The sequence below is a fragment of the Oryctolagus cuniculus genome, chromosome 11 (assembly GCF_964237555.1).
Source record: "Oryctolagus cuniculus chromosome 11, mOryCun1.1, whole genome shotgun sequence".
Lineage (NCBI taxonomy): Eukaryota > Metazoa > Chordata > Mammalia > Lagomorpha > Leporidae > Oryctolagus > Oryctolagus cuniculus.
In genome coordinates this window covers 39,767,730-39,791,909 of record NC_091442.1, presented here as the reverse complement: position 1 = coordinate 39,791,909, position 24,180 = coordinate 39,767,730, and the positions used below count along the sequence as shown (strand labels likewise).

General features: G+C 40.3%; 1 protein-coding gene across 6 annotated transcripts in view; it reads right to left on the bottom strand.

Annotated features, from left to right (window-relative positions):
• MACROD2 (mono-ADP ribosylhydrolase 2) overlaps nt 1-24,180 on the bottom strand; it is a 2,173,823-nt gene that overhangs the window by 1,329,088 nt on the left and 820,555 nt on the right. The window lies entirely within an intron of this gene.

Sequence of the window (24,180 nt, the reverse complement as noted above, 5' to 3'; positions counted from 1 at the left end):
TGGCCTGGAAGAGGGGCAACCGGGACAGAATCCGGAGCCCCGACCGGCACTAGAACCCGGTGTGCCAGCGCCGCAAGGCGGAGGATTAGCCTAGTGAGCCGCGGCGCCGGCCACACATTCAGATTTTGAAAATAGCATTTGGCCTGTGGTTGGGAGAATGAATAAAAGTAAATATATGGAGACTGTTTAGAAGAATATTGCAATAGCCCAGATGAGTGGTGTTGGTGGTTTGAGCTGAGAAAGTAACAGGAAAATGAATAAGGAAGAGAGGTAGTTGCAACAGGTAAAACCGACAGACCAGGGGAATGGATTGACCATAGTTTACTACCCAGAATGAGGGATCAAGATTCTGGGTGGAAGGAGCCGGCACAGTGGCGCAGTAGGTTAATCCTCCGCCTGCGGCGCTGGCATCCCATCTGGGCACTGGTTCTAGTCCAGTTTGCTCCACTTCCAATCCAGCTTTCTGCTATGGCCTGGGAGAGCAGTGAAAGATGGCCCAAGTCCTTCGGCCCCTGTACCCACATGGGAGACCGGGAAGAAGCACCTGGCTCCTGGCTTTGGATCGGCGCAGCGCTGGCTGTAGCGGCCATTTGGAGAGTGAACCAACGGAAGGAAGACCTTTCTCTCTGCCTCTCCCTCTTACTGTCTGTAACTCTACCTCTCAAATAACATAAATAAAATCTTAAAAAAAAAAAAAAGATCTGGGTCAGTTTCCTTGATATAATGGAACTGTGATGAAGAACACAGGAAGTGTAAGACAATAATGGAGAAATACCATGAGTTAGTTCCAGACATTATGGCTCTTACATAGCTAAGAGAAAATCTGAGTGAAGTGCAGACTTTATAGAATTTGGGACAAATCTGTGTCTGGAGTTTGCTGGGACAAGGCAACACTAGCATATCCCTTCAACAAATTTATATTGGACTTAAAGTAAATAAAATTGTACATATTCAGCAAAGCTTTAACATAAAGGTATACTTGGATATTAAAGATATGTATGTATCAATGCTCCAGCTGGTAAAGCGAAGTTATGCACGTGACATGAAGGCATGTTTTTCCACTAAGGATTATGTACAGGAACAATATTCCTTTTGCCATCAGAGAGAGAGAGAGAGAGAGTAGGAGAGAGAGAGAGAGAGAGAGAGAGAGAATGACAATGAAAGAAAAAGGAAAGGGAAAAGGAAAGGAAAGGGAGAAAAAAACAAAAGAACAGGGGCAAGTGTTTAGCCTACTGGTGAAGATGCCAGTTAAGACATGCACACCCCATATTGGAGGGTCTGATGCCCAGATCCAGTTCCAAATTAACGCTTCTTTTCAGTGCTGAACCTGGGAGGCAGTAGGTGACCGCTCAAGTAATTGTGTCCCAGGTACCCATCACATTCCAAGTTTCTGGCTCCATACCTACCTCAGCCCTGACTGTTGCAGGCATTTGGAACCTTTGCCTGCAGATGGGAGTATTCTCTCTCTTTCTGTCTCTGCCTCTCAAATAATCTCAAAAATAGGGGGGAAAAAGCTGTGCTAAGAAAAACAAATGCTACACTTTTTTAAAGATTTATTTATTTTGAAAGGCAAGTTATAGAGAGAGAGGAAGTGACACAGAAACAGAGAGATCTTCCATCTGCTGTTTCACTCTCCAAATGGCTGCAATGTAGGTGGGCCAGGCTAGGCGCTTCTGCCTGCAACGCTGGCACTCCAGGTTCTAGTCCCAGTCAGGGCACCGGATTCTGTCCCGGTTGCTCCTCTTCCAGTCCAGCTCTCTGCTGTGGCCCTGGAAGGCAGTGGAGGATGGCACAAGTCCTTGGGCCCCTGCACCCACATGGGAGACCAGGAGGAAGCACCTGGCTCCTGGCTTCGGATAGGCGCAGCTCTGGCCGTTGTGGCCATCTGGGGAGTGAACCAATGGAAGGAAGACCTTTCTCTCTGTCTCTCCCTCTCACTGTCTGTAATTCTACCTGTCAAATAAATAAATAAAATCTTAAAAAAAAAAAAAAAACAGCAGACCAATTCAGCATCTCCCTCAAATAAGGAGTTACTTCAATAACATCCAGACATTAGACTTTCTGCTACAGAATGTTCATGAATAAGTAAACTTTATTTTTCATTCAAGTCATTTATATTAACATTGAACTTAGATGAAACCAGCCATATAAAAAATATTACCCTAACATATTTAAAAATATTTATTTATTTATTTGAAAGGCAGAAATAGAGAGATAGAGAGATCCATCCTCTAGCTCATTGCCCAGATGGCCACAATGACCAGGGCTGGGCCAGGCCGAAGCCAGCAGCTTCTTTTGGGTTTCCTACATGGGTCAGGGGCTCAGGCATTAGGCCATCTTCTGCTGCTTTCTCAGGTGCATTAGCAGGGAGCTAGATTAGAAGTAGAGGAGCTGGGACTTGAACAGGCACCCATACAGGATACTGGCACTGCAGGCAGAGGCTTAATCTACTGTGCCACGGAACTGGCCCTCTACCCTAACATTCTAATAATAATAATAATAATAATAATAAGTGACTAGATGAAAGAGCTTTTTGTTTTTCTACTTTGGTTACCCACTCTGGTTACTCGGGTTTAACAACATGCAGTGAAACAATTCTTGGTCATCTGTAGAATGTTCTACAGAGAAAAAGATTAAACAGGAAGATAGCATTCTTTCTACCATGTGTGTCACTTTCCAGTTACAGATTCCAGTCACAGAGGAGGCAGAAAACCTTTCAGATCCACTTATATCAAATGTTATCCCCTAACTGAAAATGTGATAAGTTAGCAGATAGTTCTTACTCAGACTTGAAAATGAAAATTGTGATTATTATTCCTTAGTACTAAACACCTGAGGCTTATAAATTTCTCTCTCTCTCTATATATATATATATATGCCCATAAAAATTCATTTGACATGAAATTGTTCATGTCAAGGTCATTCTAAACATCCACATAAGCCATATCCAATGGACACTTCTATATCTTGTATGCATAGACTTCTCTGCAAGCCCACTTGACCTCTAACAAGTTGGTTCCTTTGTTCACACAACACCGTGCTCTCTAGGATTCAATAGGGCTCAGGTTCTGCTTTTCTTTCTACTTTCCACCTCCATTTGATTGCTTCTGTTACTCTCTTTGTTCTGGAAATGCTGCATATTCTGCTTACCATTATATTAATTCCCTAAAGGAATATATTTAGGCAAATGGTTTTATAGTATACATGGCTATTTTTAGAAAACACTAAAAAATGGCCGGCGCCGCGGCTCACTAGGCTAATCCTCCGCCTAGCGGCGCCGGCACACCGGGTTCTAGTCCCGGTCGGGGCTCCGGATTCTGTCCCGGTTGCCCCTCTTCCAGGCCAGCTCTCTGCTGTGGCCAGGGAGTGCAGTGGAGGATGGCCCAGGTGCTTGGGCCCTGCACCCCATGGGAGACCAGGAAAAGCACCTGGCTCCTGGCTCCTGCCATCGGATCAGCGTGGTGCGCCGGCCGCAGCGCGCCGGCCGCGGCGGCCATTGGAGGGTGAACCAACGGCAAAGGAAGACCTTTCTCTCTGTCTCTCTCTCTCACTGCCCACTCTGCCTGTCAAAAAAAAAAAATAAATAAATAAATAAATAAAAATAAAATAAAGAAAACACTAAAAAATAAATTACTAATTTCTGTCACTGGCCTTGATTTTTGCTATAATTTCCAATTTTGTATATTCAACTGATTATGTTTTATCTTCACTTGCACATCTTGTAGGTATTTCAGACATATGTCTAAAATGGGATTCACTTTCCTTCTACCCCTCCCAGTGTTCATTCTTCTCCCCTTTTTTCCAACAGTTTCACACATCTACTTAACTGGTTATTCTAACGGCTTCCCCATTCCCCTTTCCCCATCGATCCTCAAAAGCAAGTCATCAGCTAGTGCTCCAAGGTTTACTTCAGTGCATATGAGCTGGGGATCACATCTTCAAAACTATCATTCTTACCTATATCCTGGCTCTTATCTCCGAATCCCCTCTCTATTTCTACTCCAATCCCTAGAATCCATTCTCCACAGTCACCAGAGTGACCTTTAAAACTAAAAACCAGATCACATGATTCCCATATTTGAAATATGCTGTGGTTTCCCATTTTTAAAGTTTTATAAAAGATTTATTTTATTTATCTGAAAGGCAGAGTTACAGAGAGAGAAAGAGGGAGAAATATAGAGATCTTCCATTTGCTGGTTGGTCCACTTCCCAATTGGCCACAATAGCCAGGGCTGGGCCAGGCCAAAGTCAGGAGTTAGGAGCTTCTTCCAGGTCTTGCACAAGGGTGCAGTGGCCCAAGCACTTGGCCCATCTTCCACTGCTTTCCCTGGTGCATTAGCAGGGAGTTGCATAGGAAGTGGAGCAGCTAGACTCAAACCAATGTCGACATTGCTGGCAGTGGCTTAACCCATTACGCCACAATGCCACCAAGGTTTCTCATTTTTCTTTTAAGATTTATTTATTAATTTGAAAGAGTTACACAGAGAGCAAAGGAGAGATAAGAGAGAGAGAGAAAAGAGAGAGAGAGAGTCTTCCATCATCTGGTTCACTCCCTAATTGGACGCAACAGCAGAGCTGCGCCAATCCAAAACCAGGAGCCAGGAGCTTCTTTCAGGTCTCCCAAGCGAATGCAGGGGCCCAAGAATTTTGGCCATCTTCCACTGCTTCCTTAGACCATAGCAGAGAGTTGGATCAGAAGTGGACCAGCTGGGACTAGAACCGACGCCCATAAGGGATGCCAGCACTGCAGGCGGCGGCTTTACCCACTATGCCACGGAGCTGGCCCCAGTTTCCCATTTTTGTTGAAATAAAATCTCAGCTGCTCAGTTAAGTTCAGTGGGTGGACCTTGAAAATGCCAAGTACTTTGCTACTCAAGGGATATCGCCTTTGCTTAAAATGTCTTTCCCACGACTACCTTCTTCCTTTTCACCCTTAAGATCTCATCTCAAATAGGATCTTTTCAAAAAGACCTTTATGACTACTGACACAAACACACTCTCACAAATAACTCGTTTGGTGTATTTGGGAGGGTGTGTGTGTGTGTTCACTTGCTCATTATCTTTCCCCTTGTCTCTACCAGAATGTGTTCCCTGAATGCTGGCAGCTTGCTAGTCCTGTTCAGCCTCATTCCTCAGTGTGTGGTATTTATGACACCCCAGGAAATATTTGCCCACTGAATAAAAAAGTTCCACAAATAAACTTTTTAATATGAGAAGATATTATAAAACGAAAGAAACGTTTACTCAGCAAAATACAAACATCTACATATGAAGAATCTTCAAAGGTTTATAGAAAATGCATATTATGGAAAAACTTGGCACAGATTCCAAAGATTTTGTCCCAAGACAAACATCTTTTAATTTCACTTTCCATGAACATTGTGAAGTACCTTCATTTTTTTTTTTTTTTTTTTGACAGGTAGAGATATAGACAGTGAGAGAGAGAGAGACAGAGAGAAAGGGCTTCCCTGCTGGTTCACCCACCCCCACAAATGACAACTATGGCTGGCGCTGTGCCACTCTGAAGCCAGGAGCCATGTGCTTCTTCCAGGTCTCCCATGCAGGTGCAGGGGCCCAAGCACTTGGGCCATCCTTCACTGAACTCCCAGGCCACAGCAGAGAGCTGGACTGGAAGAGGAGCAACCGGGACTAGAACCCGGCGCCCATATGGGATGCCAGTGCTGCAGGCGGAGGATTAACCAAGTGAGCCACGGCGCCGATCCCAATACCTTCATTGTTTATCAAAATTCAACTTTTAAATCTTCTTAAAGAGGTGATGAGTTCTTCTATTTCAACTAAAACCAAATAAACCAGGAAATATTGTGTGTTTGAATTTCTTGGATAATTTAGCATTTAATAATTATTTGACTTTATATAAAACTTCCTAATGGTGGGGTTGGTGCTGTGGTGCAGTGGGTTAATGCTCTGGCCTGAAGTGCCTGCATCCCATATGGGCACTGGTTCGAGACCCAGCTGCTCCACTTCCGATCCAGCTCTGCTGTGGCCTGGGAAAGCAGTAGAAGATGGCCCAAGTCCTTGGGATCTTGCACCTGCATGGGAGACCTGGAAGAGGCTCCTGGCTCCTGGCTTTGGACTGGCGCAGCTCCAGCCGTTGCAGCCAATTAGGGTGTGAACCATCGGATGGAAGACACCACCCCCCCCACTCTGCCTCTCCTCTCTCTGTGTAACTCTTTCAAATAAATTAATAAATCTTTAAAAAAAAACTTCCTAATGGTTATGCTCATATTTCTAATATACTGTAAAAGGCTCATACTTATTTTCATTTGATTAAATGAGAAATATTTCCCACATTTAGATGTTTTCCTTGTTGATGCCCAAAGAATTACATCAACATTTGCTTTTGATTTGAACAAATTTAAAGCAATAACAACTACCTTACCAATTGAAAATGTCTTCAATGATGCTGCAATAAGTAGTGAAAGTCATATCTATTGCTTTCAAAGGAAGTTAAATCCAAAAATTTGAATGTAAAACCAACAAATATTTACTTTCAACATTCATGTGGATTTGAGTGTCTTTATAAATGAACTTATCAAGGCAAACTTTTGGTGCAGAGGATAAAACCCCACTTGAGATGCATTATCTGTGTCTTGGCTCCTTCACTTCTGACCCAGATTCCTGTTAATATGCACCTGGGGGGTGAGGTGGGGGCACAGCAGATGATGGCTCCCAGGTATCCCGCTGGGAGACAGAGACTGAGATCTGGGCTCTAGGCCTGGCTGTTACAGGCTCTTGGAAAGTGAATCAGCAGATGGAAGAGCTCTGTCTCTTTGTCTGTCTCTGACTTGCAAATTAACAAAATCAAAATAAGTAAATAAATTTTAAAAAGTGAACATATCACATTAGAGTAAACCAAAGGAGCCAATGAGCTCACAAAGTCTCCTGGGGGCAGATCTTCACCCCAACAATCAAGGCATGAAGTCACTCTAAAAATATGGGCCTGTGCCAGTTAGTAAGCTATTATCTCTTGGTCCCAGCCTCATCCTTCTATTCCTTGCTTTTGATGATGGCCCTAGGACTGTGTAGCTACATCTCCTAATAGCAGACTGTAGGTTTTGCAGTTGAAGCACTAGATGCTCACTGGTAGACAGGGAAAGAGGAGAAAAGACTAGGTCCTTTCTTTTCCATTCATTAGCATCAGTGTAGTGCTACCGATAGCTCTCAACCCCAGTAGCAGCACAGGGTCTCAGGTTCTATTTCCTTTTTATTAGGTAGGGGGCATTCCAAGTATAAGACATGTTGTAGTCCTCAGAGATCCCAGCTGGAGGGGAAGCTCTACAGAAACTGCCCTGCAGCGTCTGAGTTATCAACACCAGTTGGGTAAGCGTCTAAGCCCAAGTTTTGTGGCATCTTTTCATTGAGCTCTTGGGATCTGATAAAACTAACCTCTTTAATTTGTTCTCCCATCCTTAGAACTGCTGTGAATCCATGGCTCTCTTTTTGTCTTTGCCGTTATCTAAGATATGTGTAATCAATTCCCTATATTGACCTTTTCCAGTTGAAAGAACTTCTAAGAATTCTCATTTCCTGGCTGGAGCATGAATGATACACAGCCAGTCAAGGAGCACGAGCTACAACAAACTGAAAGGAGAAATGACTCCGAAAATATGCTATATGGGGATAAAATGATGTATCCGTGTATTTTATGAGTAAGTTTTATGTTAGGAATCTCATAAAATATACCAACAAAGAATAAACAGCTTTGAAGATGCAAGCTGGGTCTTATTAGTACTGCCATGATGCTGGGAAATAATATTTATTCTGTCATTATATTTTTATAGATCACTATGTGAGCTATAACATGTTTAATTTCTTTTTTTTTCTAGACAGTCATTCATTTATTCATTTGACAGGAAGAGAGAGAGGGAGGGGGGTAGAGAGACATAGAGCAATATCCTGCAGCCACTGGTTCACTCCCCAGATGGCTGTAAGAGCCACATCTGGGTCAGGCTGAAGCCAGGAACCAGGAACTCCAACCTGGTTTTCCATACAGATGGTAGGTGCCCAAGTACTTGGGCCATCTTCTACTGCCTTATCAGGTGCATTAGCAAGAAGCTGGATCTGAAGCAAGGTAGCCAGAACTCGAATCAGCACTGTGATACTGGATGCTGACATCACAAGCAGAGGGTTAACCCGCTGAGCCACAATGCCACCCCTAGAATATTTACTTTCTAATTCGGACCATGACTTAACATAATATATATTATTCTTACTCTATATACATATAAGCCCAAATTGACAAGATAGAGTAGGAGATAAAGCCCAAAGTTATATAACTAATAAGTAACTAACTATAAATTTCAATTTCAGTTGTCTTTAGGACTCCAGAACCTCATTCATTAGAATAAAGCTGCTCTCACTTCTGTATTTGTATCAGTTCAGCATCCAGTCAGTGTTTGTTGACTGAATTGTTAAGTTAAAAAATAAAGACTTTCTGAAAAACTGAAATAATTTTTATTTGTATGGCTATGATGTTGGCAGAAATACATAAAACTGCTAACGTTTTTGTTTGAAACTTAGCAGAGTTTTGTGGCTACAATTCAGTGATCATACCATTCTAATAAATAAGGGGCCCATCTGCTGACTAGGAGAACACTGAGGGCGAAAAACAAACCAAATCAACTGGGTAAATGGGATTTCCAATACAGTCATGAATCTGGGATGCGAATCCAATTCAGCGGCCGGAGATATCAGGGTTCAACATGACAGCCCAGGTCCTCACTGCGTGCTGGGTAATCCATGTGTTTTGAGGTGCAGGTGTTTTGCCCTAATGACTCCATAGAGCTGTGATATCAGCTGAGAAAATTTGTTTTATGTGTCTGACTCTTTCTTTTGACAGAAAAGCTTCCTCTTGTGAACAAGAGGGTTTTGGCAGATCACCAAATGAGTTTTCATATCCAGATAAACAGCTTTAATCTTTGAAGACTATTCCTAACCAGTATTCAGCTCAAAACAATGAATGCAATTAAACCCATAAAGAACAAAAATAAACTGGCACTGACACTGGAGTGTGGGGGTGTGTTTATTATGGTCAGGTAGAAAAGAGAAATGAATGGAGGGGGGAAATATCATGGTCTGTATTAAAATGCATGTATATATCTATAGCTAATAAAGAACAACTCAGTGCTAATCCCAAGTTCCAATGACTTATATGCAGAGAAACAGTGATTATTGTTCTGAAATAGAAAAATTCCTTGTTAATTCACAAAGTAAAGGCTAAATGATATGATGCAAGATATATAATGCATCCTTCATGAAAAAACTCACATGTTACAAGATAAAAATTTTAACTCTAAATGACCTATCGATAAGAAATATTAATGTTAAGAAAAAATAAATTTGTTGCTAGGATTTATTGCTGGGAATATAAAAGACTTTACAAAAATGTTAATGCTATCAACAGAGTACCACAATCTGATTATCATTAAGATTTCAAAATTAAAGAATATTCTAAGGGCCAATGTTGTGGTATAGTGGGTAAAGCCGCCGCCTGCAGTGCTGGCATCCCATATGGGCACTGATTCAAGGCCCAGCTGCTTCACTTCAGATCCAGCTCTCTGCTATGGCCTAGGAAAGCAGTAGAAGATGGCCCAAGTGCTTTGGCCCCTGCTCCTACGTGGGAGACCCAGAATAAGCTCCTGGCTCCTGGCTTCGAATTGGCGTAGCTCCAGCCATTGCAGACATTTGGGGAGTGAACCAGTGGATCGAGGACCTCACTCTCTCTCATTGCCTCTGCCTCTCTGTAACTCTGCCTTTCAAACAAAAATAAATATTACAAAAATTCTAATTCTAATATTCTTAATATTCTAATTTAAAGCATTTTCCAAATTAGAAAATGTAACCATAGTATATACATATATGGACATATGTATAAACAAAATAGAAGTGCATTCACATTTATACATTGTATGATTTTTAAAGTCTAGATTACTATAAAATGCTAATTTTGCCTACAGTCATATATACATATGTTGATTTACTCAGTGTTACAGCATGTATTATAGCGGTAGTAAAGTATTATAGCATAAATAATCTACTCAATATTAAACTATCCATGGGTGTATGGATGGTGTGGAATCTAAAGGGATGCTGGTGATAATGAAAAGATTCAAGAGTCTTTGCTTCATGTCCTAGTTCACCCAGTTGATAAAATTCAAACATTTTCTGTCATTTTGTCAATTCGCTCATGTTCCACAAGAAGAAACTGAGGCACAGAGAAAAAGTACGTACCCAGACAATACGCCATGGACAGGAAACAGGTCTCTTGATATCAATTAGCTGTGTTTTTATTCTCCCATTCCATCCCATGTCTTAGTTTCCTCAACCAGAAAATCAAAACAGCCCATCTTTTTTTTTTTTTTTTCAGCGATGTAAAACTGCTGTGCTCATCAAAGTACTTCTTAACCCACGAAGCCCTCCATAGACAATGGAATTGTTAGAGCACAGCTGTGCCACCTTGCTTTCTTCAATCTTGCTGTACACGCTAAAGCTCAAATTTTCAACCCAAATATCTATGGCATGACTCAATGTACTGTATTTTCTTAAAAAATGGCTTCTCTAACTAAATTGATATATTTGTAGGACAAATTTACTACCCCCTGCCCCCCCCCCCAAAAAAAAAAGGCTTAAGAGCTTTCTCTAAAAAGGAAAACACAGTCTAGAGCAGCCCCTATAGCTCCCTTGTCTCAGAGCCCTTTGACCAACTGAGTAAACCTGAAGCTGAGAACACTTTTTGGTCACTGTCAATTTCCTGCCTCAAAGGCTTAGGTCTCTCTTTTTCTCTGCCTTTTTCTGGTAGCCCCAGGGCTTTGCACAGAGGTGCAACCTGGAAATCAAATGAGGAAATGCTCAGAGACTAAGCCCCTGGAGCACCTGTCACCTGGAGGAAGCTGGAAGCCCTTGCTTTGAGTGTCTACTATTTAAACTTAACTTAAAAATTCTATTTGAAAACTGATTTATCTCTACAAAACTCTAGAGGATAATTAATTAACCGTGACTACTTTAAAACTGGGTCTCCAGGGTCTACTTTTCATTATGTGAGCAAGGTAAAGTGATGTATAACAGGTTAACATATAAGCACACAAAACACAGACCATTACTGTTATGTCTAACCTCCACCACTAACAGAAATTTAATTAATCTCTTAAGTGTTACAACACAACATGACCTTGGTTCAGATCATATGAGCAGTTCTACTGAGCAACTTCAATTGTGGTCCATAAAACCATCTTGATTATAATCCCATTTATGAGAATACCTTGGAAATAGGATAGATAATCCTTCTGTAACTCCTCCAATCTATGCCTACTGAGAAAATACACTATCTGTACTTTGTTCTGTGCCTTGGAATGACCTTTGGCCTAATGTAATGAAAGCCAAGAGCCAGAAAATCAATCTTTCTTTCTTTCTTTCTTTCTTTCTTTCTTTCTTTCCTTCTTTCTTTCCTTCCTTCTTTCTTTCTTTCTTTCTTTCTTTCTTTCTTTCTTTCTTTCTTTCTTTCTTTCTTTCTTTCTTTCTTTCTTTCTTTCATTTATTTGACAGGTATAGTTATAGACAGTGAGAGAGAGAGAGAGACAGAGAGAAAGGGCTTCCTTCTGTTGGTTCACTCCCCAGATGGCCACTATGGCCAGAACTGCGCCAATCCAAAGCCAGGAGCCAGGTGCTTCCTCCTGGTCTCCCATGTGGGTGCAGGGCCCAAGCACTTGAGCCATCCTCCACTGCCTTCCCGGGCCACAGCAGAGAGCTGGACTGGAAGAGGAGCAGCTGGGACTAGAACCCGGCACCCATATGGGATGCCGGTGCCACAGATGGAGGATTAACCAAGTGAGCCATGGCGCCAGCCCGAAAATGTTTATTTCTTAGGTACCATATTATTACCTGATATCTATTCAGAACACTGATGGCTATGACATATTTATAGTCTATAAAACCAAATAAATGGAAGTTACATGCAGTTTCTATCTATGCACTTAAAGAGAAAAAAGTGGCAATTGAAATAAAGAGGGATAATGTTGGTTTTATTGTTTACATATTAGATATGTTGTTTTGGTTCATTTAAATGTAGTATGTGGGGCATGGAAAGCCAAGACACTGGCAAAAAATGACCTAAATGAAAGATCTCTGTGAGTGAGATCCCAGTGGAAAGAACGGGCCATCAAAGAAGGAGGTGCCTTTCTCTGAAGGGAGGAGAGAACTTCCACTTTGACTATGACCTTGTCTAAATAAGATCGGAGTTGGTGAACTCAAGAGGCTTTAATAGCCTTGGCAGCTCATAACCAGAGCCTTGGGTGATTACTGACATCATAAATAAGGGTGTCAATTGTTAAATCAACAACGGGAATCACTGTGCACTTACTCCCCATGTAGGATCTCTGTCCTTAATGTGTTGTACTATACGAATTAACGGTAAAACTAGTATTCAAACAGTACTTTACACTTTGTGTGTCTGTGAGGGTGCAAACTGTTGAAATCTTTACTTAGTATATACTAAGTTGATATTGTGTATATAAAGATAATTAAAAATGAATCTTAATGAAGAATGGGATGGGAGAGGGAGCAGGAGATGGGATGGTTTGCGGGTGGGAGGGATGTTATGGGGTGGAAAAAACTACTATAATCCAAAAGTTGTACTTCCGCAATTTATATTAAATAAAAGTTTTCTTAAAAAAGTGTAGTATGTAGGTAAAAGTACACATTTTAGCATCCTTAGTAATCATTCTACTATTTCTACTTTCTTCTCATCAAAAACCAATTTAAATTCATTTTATGAGGGTTTTTTTTAATTTCAAAACCATATTCTTTTGTCTTTGAATTTTGATTTCTCATCAGAATATTTATGCAATGTCAGGAAGGCAAATACAGTTATAAGTCCTAATGTAAATGAAGCTGGATGGTTTACAAGTTTGTGCTAGAACTGATGTCTGATTAATCCACAGGATAAAGATGTATTTTTGTAGAGGTCATGTTTTGGTCTTTTGGGTGCCGAAGAAAGGCTACAAAATTATATTATTTCTTTTCCTTTTATTCTCAAGTATCCCTGTATGTAATTAGTAAAAACAAGGGATACTTTTCTTGCAATTTAGTTTAGGCAAATAATGTATGAATAGCAAAGTTTAATTATATTTAAATTTTTTTTTCCATAGCTGAATAAATATGAGACCCTAATGTCATAGAGTTTTCACATGTCTCAGTTTTTAATGAATAAATTTTAACAGCATGCAAATTTTGAAATAGGATCCTTAATAAAATGAAGAAAATATTGCAGAGGTATCTTTATTATTATTTTTAGCAGTAAACATGCTAGCCAAGTTTAATGAGAACTATACCTGACAGATCAGGCAGACATCTCAGGAAAGAACTAAGTATCTACACAGCATGCAGACTTGAGTTTTTAATGGATAGGGGTATGGGTCTTCCATTTCTCCTTGCTCTCTCCTGCATGGCTGGAGGGCTTTCTAGATGTGGAATTCCTGAACTTTGGTGAACCTAATAGCTCACAGGGGTATTTCTCAAAAATAACACTGATTTGATTTTTTTAAAATACAGAAAGTGTAAAGAAGAAAATTTAAATGATTCAGCATCTCACCAAATAAACCTGTTATATATATTTAAATATTTATTTATTTATTTGAAAGGCTGAGTTACAGAGAGGCAGAGGCAAAGAGAGAGAGAGAGAGATCTTCCATCCTTCCATCTGCTGTTTAACTCCCCATATGGCTGAAACAGCCAGAGCTGAGTTGATCTGAAGCCAGGAGCCAGGAACTTCTTCTGGGTCTCCCTCACTGCTTTCCCAGGCCATAGCAGAGAGCTGGCTGGATTGGAAATGGAGCTGCCGGGACTCAAACCAGTGCTCAAATGGGATGCTGGCACTGCAGGCAGCCGCTTTACCCACTATACCACAGCGCAGACCCCAATATATGTTTTAAAAATCCTTAGCAGCTCATGACAAGAGCCTTGGGTGATACTGATGTCATAAATAAGAGTGACAATTGTTAAATCAACAATAGGAATCACCGTGCACTTACTCCCCATATAGGATCTCTGTCCTTAATGTGTTGTGCTATCGATTTAACAGTAAAACTAGTATTCAAACAGTACTTTGTGTGTCTGTGAGGGTGCAAACTGTTGAAATCTTTACTTAGTATATACTAAGTTGATATTGTGTATATAAAGATAATTAAAAATGAATCTTAATGAAGAATGGGATGGGAGAGGGAGTAGGAGATGGGATGGTTTGCGGGTGGGAGGGTGGTTATGGGGGGAAGAACTGCTGTAATTCAAAAGTCGTAATTTTGAAATTTATATTTATTAAATAAAAGTTTTAAAAAAAAATCCAACAGGGGCTGGCATTGTGGCATAACAGGTAAAGCCACTACCTGCAGTGCCAGAATCCCATATGGGTGCTGGTTCGAGACCTGGCTGCTCCATTTCCAATCCAGCTCTCTGCTATGGCCTGGGAAAGCAGTAGAAGAGGGCCCAAGTCATTGGGCCCCTGCACCCATGTGGGATACCCGGATGAAGCTCCTGGCTCCTGGCTTCAGATTGGTGCAGCTCTGGCCTTTGCGGCCAGTTGGGGAGTGAACCAGAGGATGGAAGACCTTTTTCTCTGTGCCTCTCATTCTATCTCTATGTGACTCTGACTTTCAAATAAATAAATAAATCTTAAAAAAAAATCCAACAATACTTAAAAGTAGATATTCAAAATCTTCTCTTGCCTTACACTCCTTCTTAAGAGAGAACTCCACCATTAAATTTCTTGCAAACAGCACTTATTCTTAGGCATTGCAGTAAATCTTCATAATGTGTCTGTTCTTTACCTTTTTGCCTACAATCCTTTAAAAGGAGTAATAATACAATAAATGCTATTAACTCTAATCCATTCCTTGGTACTTAATATATATAGGAATATCTTCTTACCTCAGTATAAATCTTTTTTTTTTTTTTTTTTTTTTTTTTTTTTTTTTTTTTTTACTGGCTGCATTTTACTTCAATATTGAGAAAAATACTTTTGGATGCTTGAACATCACTGTCTGAGAAAGGGGTAGACCTAACTTAATAAAAAGCCCTTTTGAGTAAATATTTTATAGAGAGAGTAGAAAGCTCCAATATAGTAAAGAAATCTTAGAAACTTACTGTTTTGCTACCTGTCAAGTGCTTCTTTCATATGGTCCAAGAATGTCACAGAACAAGCTCTATAGCATTTCTTTAAGGATTTGCTAAATTTAAGCATTTAAGGAAAGTGTTATGGTTTAAATATGGTTTATCTCCTAAGGGTTCATGTGTTAGAAGCTCATTCTGCTGGGTGGCACTGTTGGTAGATGGTGTGGAACATTTAAGTGGTCATTTAAGGAGAACAGGAGGCATAGCTTTGGAAGGGATTGTGGGACCCTGGTCTCTCTGGCTTCCCCCTTTGCAGTGTGATTACTTTCCCACACATGTTCCCATTGGGATGTATTCTGCCGTGTGATGTGGCCACAAGGGCCCTCACCAGAGGGCAAATCATTGAGGATGCTCATTCTTGGACTTTCAGTCACAAAAACTGTGAGTTAACCTCCTTGCAAGGTTAGCCTGTTACGGGTATTTTAAGACAGTGACCAAAAGGTGACTCCTCAGAAAGTTTTATCTCAAAAGAAACAACTCCTAGACCCTCTTCAAGCACAGCAATGAGTAATACTTCAGCCCTTCTTCCCCCATAAACTGTGCCCTGGAAAAGAATAGGAAGCACCCACTTGGAGGTGGTTTCATTATGGGAAATAGCCTCTCAGGCATGAAAAGGAAAACAGTGTGCAGTGTTTTGTCTACAGAGCTCACTCGACAGATAGCTTCAGTTACTACTTAAATCTCTTGGATACATAAGGAGATAAATCAGAGTGAAGATTTTGTTTCAGGTGAGATCATGGAAAAGATGATAGGGGCAAGACTCCCTGGTAACCCTTATCTGACTTATCCTTTCAATGTACCCCTGCTTTGACTTCGTATTACATCTCTTCCAATGAACTCATTGTCAACTTTGAACTTTCCTCAGGTGGAGAAAAAAGTTACAAGGTTTTACAGTGACAGATATCCATCTCTATGGGCCCATCAAGATAATTCAAAACTTAGTATAAATACTTTTATTTCTCATGTGCTACACTGTACTAAGTGACAAAGGTTGTGAAAAATGATCATTTAAAATGTTAAAGATAACTGAAATTAATGAAAAGATTCTTCAAATTAATTAATAAAACTTACGGACTATTTCCTTATTGGTAATTAAATATTGAATCAAATGGTATAAATCACTTAGATCATACCTGCTATAGGAGAGCAAATACAAGTAATATATAAGTACTTGGTAGCAATATTGATCATTATGCATATAGCTCACAGCTGAAGAATGTATTAGAGGCAAATGATTTATGTACGACTTAAACCTGCAACATTTACTTCCTTAGAAACTGCATAAAACCTTGTGCATTTCTCCAACACGGCTATGCTGCGGACATACAAGCACATTGCCACTCCTCTCCTCTCTTAGCGATTGCATTGTCCTCATTGCCTCTTTTTTACACACATTTGGAGGTTTGAGAGGCTACAAAGATAGAGAGAGACAAATCAGGAAACTAGGACCCACCATTTAACTTTAACAATTGTTTTCCTTACTATAAAGTGAAATGGGAAATTCCAGATTTGAAAGTCTTAAGAGGTAGGTGGTAATCTCAATAAAAACCTTGGCCATTTCTCTAATCAAAAAACAAGGATTTTGGTGCACTGACACTTGCTTCCTCCCAGGCCAACCTTTCCCTAGTGGAAGAAATACTCCTCCACTCAAGGCTATTAAGACAAAAGGACATAAATCATGCTAATAAAAGATCTGTACTGTCCTACCTTACAAACATCTAGCACTTAGAATCCCAGATGATCAAAAGTACAAATCATCTCAGAGATTCCAGTACTCTAGTAAAGGTCAGCCTTCTTCCTCAGTATTATCGTGTGTTCTGTGTATGTGTGTCAGGGTGTGTCTGTGCCTCTGTGTGTGTCTAAGTGAACCAAATCACATCAACATGACAACTGAGAATTCATAAACTTTACAGGCACTTAAAAGCACACTGTCATTTCCTTTACTGCCCAATTTACATAAGCACCTATAACAAAAGCAATACTTTGCCTACCTAATATTCACTCTTCTTTCTGAAGGAAAAAGAAAAAAACTACTCTCTTTCTTCTTCTTCTTTTTTTTTTTTTGACAGGCAGAGTGGACAGTGAGAGAGAGAAAGGTCTTCCTTTGCTGTTGGTTCACCCTCCAATGGCCAGCGCGGCCAGTGCGCTGCAGCTGGCGCACCGCGCTGATGCGATGGCAGGAGCCAGGTACGTATCCTGGTCTCCCATGGGGTGCAGGGCCCAAGGACTTGGGCCATCCTCCACTGCACTCCCTGGCCACAGCAGAGAGCTGGCTGGAAGAGGGGCAACCGGGACAGAATCCGGCGCCCTGACCGGGACTAGAACCCGGTGTGCCGGCGCCGCATGGCGGAGGATTAGCCTAGACAGATGTGGCCAATCATATATAGAAGTTAGTTGAGTGGAGCTTCCAGGGAAGCTCTTCAAAGGATGATGATCAGCTGAGGGAACATCGTTTATGATCTTCACTCTTTTCCCCTTGCTTCTTCTCCTTCCTGCCTGGAACAAGGAGGTGACTGATGGAGCTTCATCAAGTCATCTATGACCAAGAGGCTACACTGAAGATGGAAAACAGATAGTAAGAGAGAAAGGTAATAGAAGGAGCCTATGTCCCTAATAATGATCGATATCCCATATTGATGCTCATCTGTCCTTGTTCTCAGATGTGATTGATTTTAATTAAAAAAAAACTACAGTAAGAAACCAAATTAATTAATAAAAAAAACTACAGTAAGAAACCAAATTAACCCTACTTTAGTTTGAGTCACAGTAATTTGGGCCTCTGTTCTGACAGCCTGCTGACACAGTGTATATATTGTTGAGATGCGGCACGAAGGAGATGAAATGCAACGAGGATCACCAGTGAAGTTCACTCATAGTCCCCATACATGATCTCAAGGCCGAGTAGGATGGTCCCTGTCCTCTTCCTTCAAAAGATGACCACATTTGAAATCATCTAAACACAGTGGCAGCATTTCTCCTTGTCATCATCCAGTCAAATGCAGTTTTCCCTACTCATTTAAATTAGAAGTGTGCAAATAGAAATGAGTGGGGAAGGAGGAAAAAATGGTAGAAGTTTGAAGTAAAACTGAGTGATTTATCCAATCCGAGTCCTTAAGTCTAGGAGCAGCAGCCACCATGAGCCTAAACACTGAAAACAAATGTTGTAGTATCACCAGCTTGCTTGTGTGTTTGAGTATACACACATTTGTGTACATGAGAGACAGAGAGAGAAATAATTTCTACCTTTCAGCATATTGCCATGCAGAGGTTAACTGAAATTATTAAAAGGTAACTAAATGGGCATGGTCTTTTTTTTTTTTTTTAGGACATAATGCTTTTTACAGAAATTGACTATTATTCCATTGAGTTTTTTTTTTTCTTCTCAGAAAAGTATGTTACAAAGCATCCCTGCCCCCAGGCCCTGTTTTCTCATTTATAATGATATACTATATGTAAAGTTATATTACCAGCACTTGCAATTTCCCAACTGCTTGATGCCTGATGTCACAAAATTATAACTAAGAGACATTGTTACATCTGTGCTCCAAGGCACAGAGAGTATTATTTCGACAACAATGAAAGTTATAATAAAGGAGTTTAATGTTAATGACAGCTTGAGTGTAAGCTGTTAGAAAAATTGAGTATGTGTTTTCCCTATCCAGGTAACCGAATCCACTGTTCCCCTCAAAAACAAACAAACAAACACAAAAAACACAAAACCAGCAACCTTCCCCAACCTCCTTTGGATTTAAATTATTCCATTTAATTCAATGGGCATTCACTGAATATCCACTATATGTGGAGTACTGCAGTGAGTGCCTTACTAATTGAACACCATCACTTACCCTCCAGAAATTTACAATCTAGTGAGAAAGAGAGATGTCTATTAATGTAACTTTAATAAAAGGCAGGTTATGAAAAGTGCTGAAATGAGGCTGAATTAAGTACCACAAATACAGGAGAAAGATGTGTGAAGCATCTTGAAGGTGGACTTTGGAGAAGCACTGCAATCGGAAAGCAAATCGAAACCCACTCCAGCACAGGGACCCCAACCTGCAACCTATACAAAGAAGGAGCAGCAAGAACTCTTGATGTGTACTGAGAGGCTATAAAGCAGGAGTATGTGTTTAGAAGACAGGAAAAACAACAAAGAAAGGGGAGTCCTCAGAGCTAGCAGGGAGGCAGGTTGAGAAGAAATTGGTGACTGACTGGGAAACACTTGTCTATTCAATGTGAATGCATATTTTGTTTTCTCTTAATTAGCCCATGCAGCTGAAGTTTCAGGACCTCACTCACATCCCCTTGCCTTTACCATTTCAGTGCCCAAGGCACGACTGCCAGCACCTGCATTCTACTGATTTATTTACTTAGCCTAGGGCTTTTTCTGACTTCCGGAGCCTGCTTTGCTGAAGCACACAGGAGACCAGAGGGTTGAGGAATTGATGCTCAAGGGAAGCAGTTCTTAAGCGATGACTGGCAGGAGTTAGTATATAAATAGATTGGTTCTCTTGCCCTTTGGTGGGGAAAGGTGGGGCACATGTTCATAGTGGGCTATTAGAATTCCTTGGTTAGACTAGGCTCCAATTGCCCAGCGTGGTAAATTGCTTGAAAATATAACTTTATTGACTCTCTTTTCTTTCTCACTGTCCTTCTCCCACACTTGGAGAGAAGTCAATCACCTCCCTAATAAACCATTTGTCCTCAAAGCCTTAAAATCTGTTTGCTTTGCAAGAAAGCTGTCTGAAGACAGCCAGTAAAGGTGTTGACAATCGAGTATTACAATCCATGTATAAAACCACATGATGAATTGCAGAAAGAATTTTATTCAAGCACTATTTTTACAATAACTTCTAAACTTTAGTTTCTTCCACATATCGGTACAGCTAGAACAAAACCAAAACTTATGAGGAGAGTGGTTTATACTGAACAGAGATATAAAATATTAAACACAGACAACTACCTTCTTGCAGACTTCTGTAAGCTATGGCTATTTCTATGGTATTCCTACAGATGATTAAGATCTAGAAAGAGGAATAAGATAAGAATGTGATGCCCCAAATTGGTATATACTGTTACATATGCCCAAAGAAAAGTAATACAGTAGTGTTGAATTGTTAATATTCTGAGATGGGTGGTTTGGAAGGGAGAAGGTGCTCTTCAGGAGAAACTTCTTAGATGAAGCCTTCCTTGGCTACCGCAGCTGTCCACAACCTCTCTGTCTTCTGAGACTTAAAAACACTCAGAACTTGAATGGTTCATTTGCCCCTAAGCCTTCCTCCCTAGAGTGCCCTTTTAAACATGACTTCTTCCTCTTGAACAGCAGACTTCGTGGCTTGCACAAGGTGACCTGGCACTGTGGCATGCCGCCTTTGTCCATAAGCCGACTCCAGTGGAGAATAGATTACAGCAAAGTTCTTAGGCAGGGATTTTCAGACTAAGAATTATGGTGGAAGTGAAGGAAGCAAGCCTGGGTAGAGAGAGAAGCTGGGTCATGAGGCACTTATCACAGAGCCTGTGCTGACCCCACGGTTAGCTCTAAAACACACTTAGTTTACAGTTGTCACAAATTGGGATGATGGAACTGGCCTTTTTATGCCTTTACTCAACAAGTCATTGGAAATGAGCATCTACTACAATGACAGTTGATACAAATATTTTGACTGTTTTGATATTGATGTCCTTGTAAACATTTGGAGGTTACTCAATAACAAAGCTTAGTTATGAAATTGAAAAACTAGGTTGAGATTGTTTTATCTATAATTAACATGAGTTCAGGGATGAAAGCACATACTAAGTTGACTGGCTAGCCATGTAAATTATATCTATGATTTTCTCCATAGATGATTATGGCATCAGGGAACAACATTCTGTATTTTATTCACAGATGCACAGTGTTTTTAATATAAAAATTAGCCAAATGTTACTATTGATGATAATTATTACTTTATTGAAAGCAATACTAATGCTTATCCTAGTACAACACAGCCCCAAACTTGGGAAAATTTTTAAAAAGATAAAAGATATATGAAACTTCCTATGAGACATAATTTCAGAACTGTCACAAATTTTCTTCTGTAATAATAAGAATCATAACTAAATCTGCCTTTTTGGGTTTGGCTGCCAATGAGCCTCTTCATATTGACTTGCATTTACTTTTCTATACTTGATATTTTATTGTTATATAGGTTTACCTTCTTTTTATTATGCATACATTTATCTGTAATAAATAAGGTAAGATATAAATAAATCACTATTTCAAGATACCTTTAAAACAATTTCAACTTACATGTAAAAATTGTGCCTATTGATGAAGCACTGTGAGGTGGAGAGAGGAATCTCTCATCTGTTGGTTTACTGCCCAAATGCCCATAATAGCAGCTGAGGCTTGCCAGGAAAAGCTAGGATCCAGGAGCTCAGTCCAGGAAGTGACACAACTACTTTAGCCATCACCTTCTACTTCCCAGGGTGCACATTAGCAGGAAGACATAATCAAGGGCAGAGCCATAAGTACAACCCAGGAATACTGGTATGAGACATGGGATATGGGCCTTCCAGCAGTGTCTCAACTGCCAGTTCAAACACCCACCTGCCATGTGATATTTTGATACAAGTAATGCCCAATCAAGGAAAATATGTTCACTGTCTCAAATATTTAACATTTGTTTATAGTGAAAATATCCAAAATCCTTTCTTCTAGTTTCCTAAAGAGAAACATTATCATTATCTACAGTTACCCTACTACTGTGCAACTTATTACTCCTCTCTAACTACAAATTAGTACCCATTAATCAATTTTCCCATCCTTCTCACTCCCCTCCTCTCCCAGCCTCTGAGAACCACCACTATACTTTTAACTTCCATGAGATAAGCTTTCAGATTCCACAGGTGAGACCAGGCAGCACTTATCTTTCTGTGCTTAGGTTTTTTTCACTTAGCATAATGACCTCCAGTTCCTTACCTACTGTTGGAAATGCCAAAGTTTCACCCTTTTATCATTGTGAAGTATTCAGTTGAGTATGTATTACAAATAACCATTCATTATTTGATCCACACTTAGGCTGTTTCTGTTTCGTAAGTGCCACAAAAATATGGGAGCGTACATGCCTCTCTTCCATAGACTATAAAATTTCTGTGGTACCCAAAGAGCCATAACATAAGTTCTACTTCCTTCTCCAAGTCTTGCCCTAAGAATGCCAACCACTCCATACACAGAATATGGGCAACATTGTCTTAAAAGTTTTCTTAGCACATGAGAAGGAGTAGTGACTAAGGGAAGAATCAAGAAGATTCCAACATGAAAGAAAATATCAAGAGAGGAGAGCTGAAAATACGCGAAAGCATACTAGAGCTACTGGATTTTTAAGTGACATCCTTGGATTATTTGACTAAGTACACATAACATTTTACAAAGATTTCCATTAAAAGCTACTTTTTAAAAGGTTTTAGTATTTGGATATCTTGAAAAAGCATTTTATGAAGATGTTAGAATTATGAAAATAGCCCATTACTAATATTTAACTATATTTTGACTAACATCACTCTCTTGTTTCTCTGTATACTGATACTTTTGTTTCATTGCCCTCAATTCACAGGAAATTGCATTATGAATAACTGTATTTTTCATCTCCTTTTTTTTGAAACCCTGTAGATAAAATGATCCATGAGCTTAACACTTTAAAAAAAAAAAGATTTATTTATATTTTGTAAGTCAGAGTTACACAGACGGCCAGCGCCGCGGCTCACTAGGCTAATCCTCCGCCTTGCGGCGCCGGCACAGCAGGTTCTAGTCCCGGTCGGGGCGCCAGATTCTGTCCCGGTTGCCCCTCTTCCAGGCCAGCTCTCTGCTGTGGCCAGGGAAGGCAGTGGAGGATGGCCCAAGTGCTTGGGCCCTGCACCCCATGGGAGACCAGGAGAAGCACCTGGCTCCTGCCATCGGATCAGTGCGGTGCGCCGGCCGCAGTGCGCCGGCCACGGCGGCCATTGGAGGGTGAACCAACGGCAAAGGAAGACCTTTCTCTCTGTCTCTCTCTCTCACTGTCCACTCTGCCTGTCAAAAAAAAAAAAAAAAAAAAAAAAGAGTTACACAGAGAGAGAATGGAGAGAATGAGAGGCAGAGATAGAAAGAGAAATCTTCTATCTGCTGGTTCACTCTCCATTTGGCAGCAACAGCCGGAGCTGCAGCAATCCAAAACCAGGAGCCAGGAGCTTCTCCCAGATTTCCCACATGGGTGCAGGGGCCAAGGACTTGGGCCATCTCCACTGCTTTCCCAGGCCACACCAGAGAGCCAGATTGGAAGTGGAGCAACTGGGACTTGAACCAGCGCCCATATGGGATGCTGGCACTGGAGGTGGTGACCTCACCTGCTACGCTACAGTGCCGGCCCCAGAGCTTAACACTCTTAAGACCATTTTTATGTCAGGTAGTTTTGGTTGTGGACCTCAATTTGACTACTTTCTTATGTGTGACATTGGGAAAATGACTCAACCTCTTTGAGCCTCAGTTAACTTTTCGTTAAAAAAAAAGGTGGACAGTGATACCCATCTAATATATTTAGGGTGAAAACTAGATAAGAATCTCACTGCTTACCATAGGCTTGATATATAGCAAACAACAAAACAGAAACTGAATATGCCATTTTCTTTTTTATATTAGTTAAAATATAAGCAATAAAATTAAATGCATAATAAAATGATTATTAAGTGTCAATTGTCAGTTAAAAAAGATTTTATAAAGTTTTAAAATAAGTCTATAGTAGATAAAATAAAGGGGATATGAAGAATACAGGGATTATAAACATTAGTGAATTATTTTAAAACTTATTTGTTGATTACTAATCATTCTGTTAAGAATTTGGTAAAAATAATTTTATTTTTATCAATACTATTCAACCCACAATAAATGAGAAAACTGGGTTATGGTGTATGATACAATGTGAAGTCCCCAGTTAAATCCATTTTGCCTAACAAGGAAAAGTAGGCTGTTCTGATCTACTAACTACA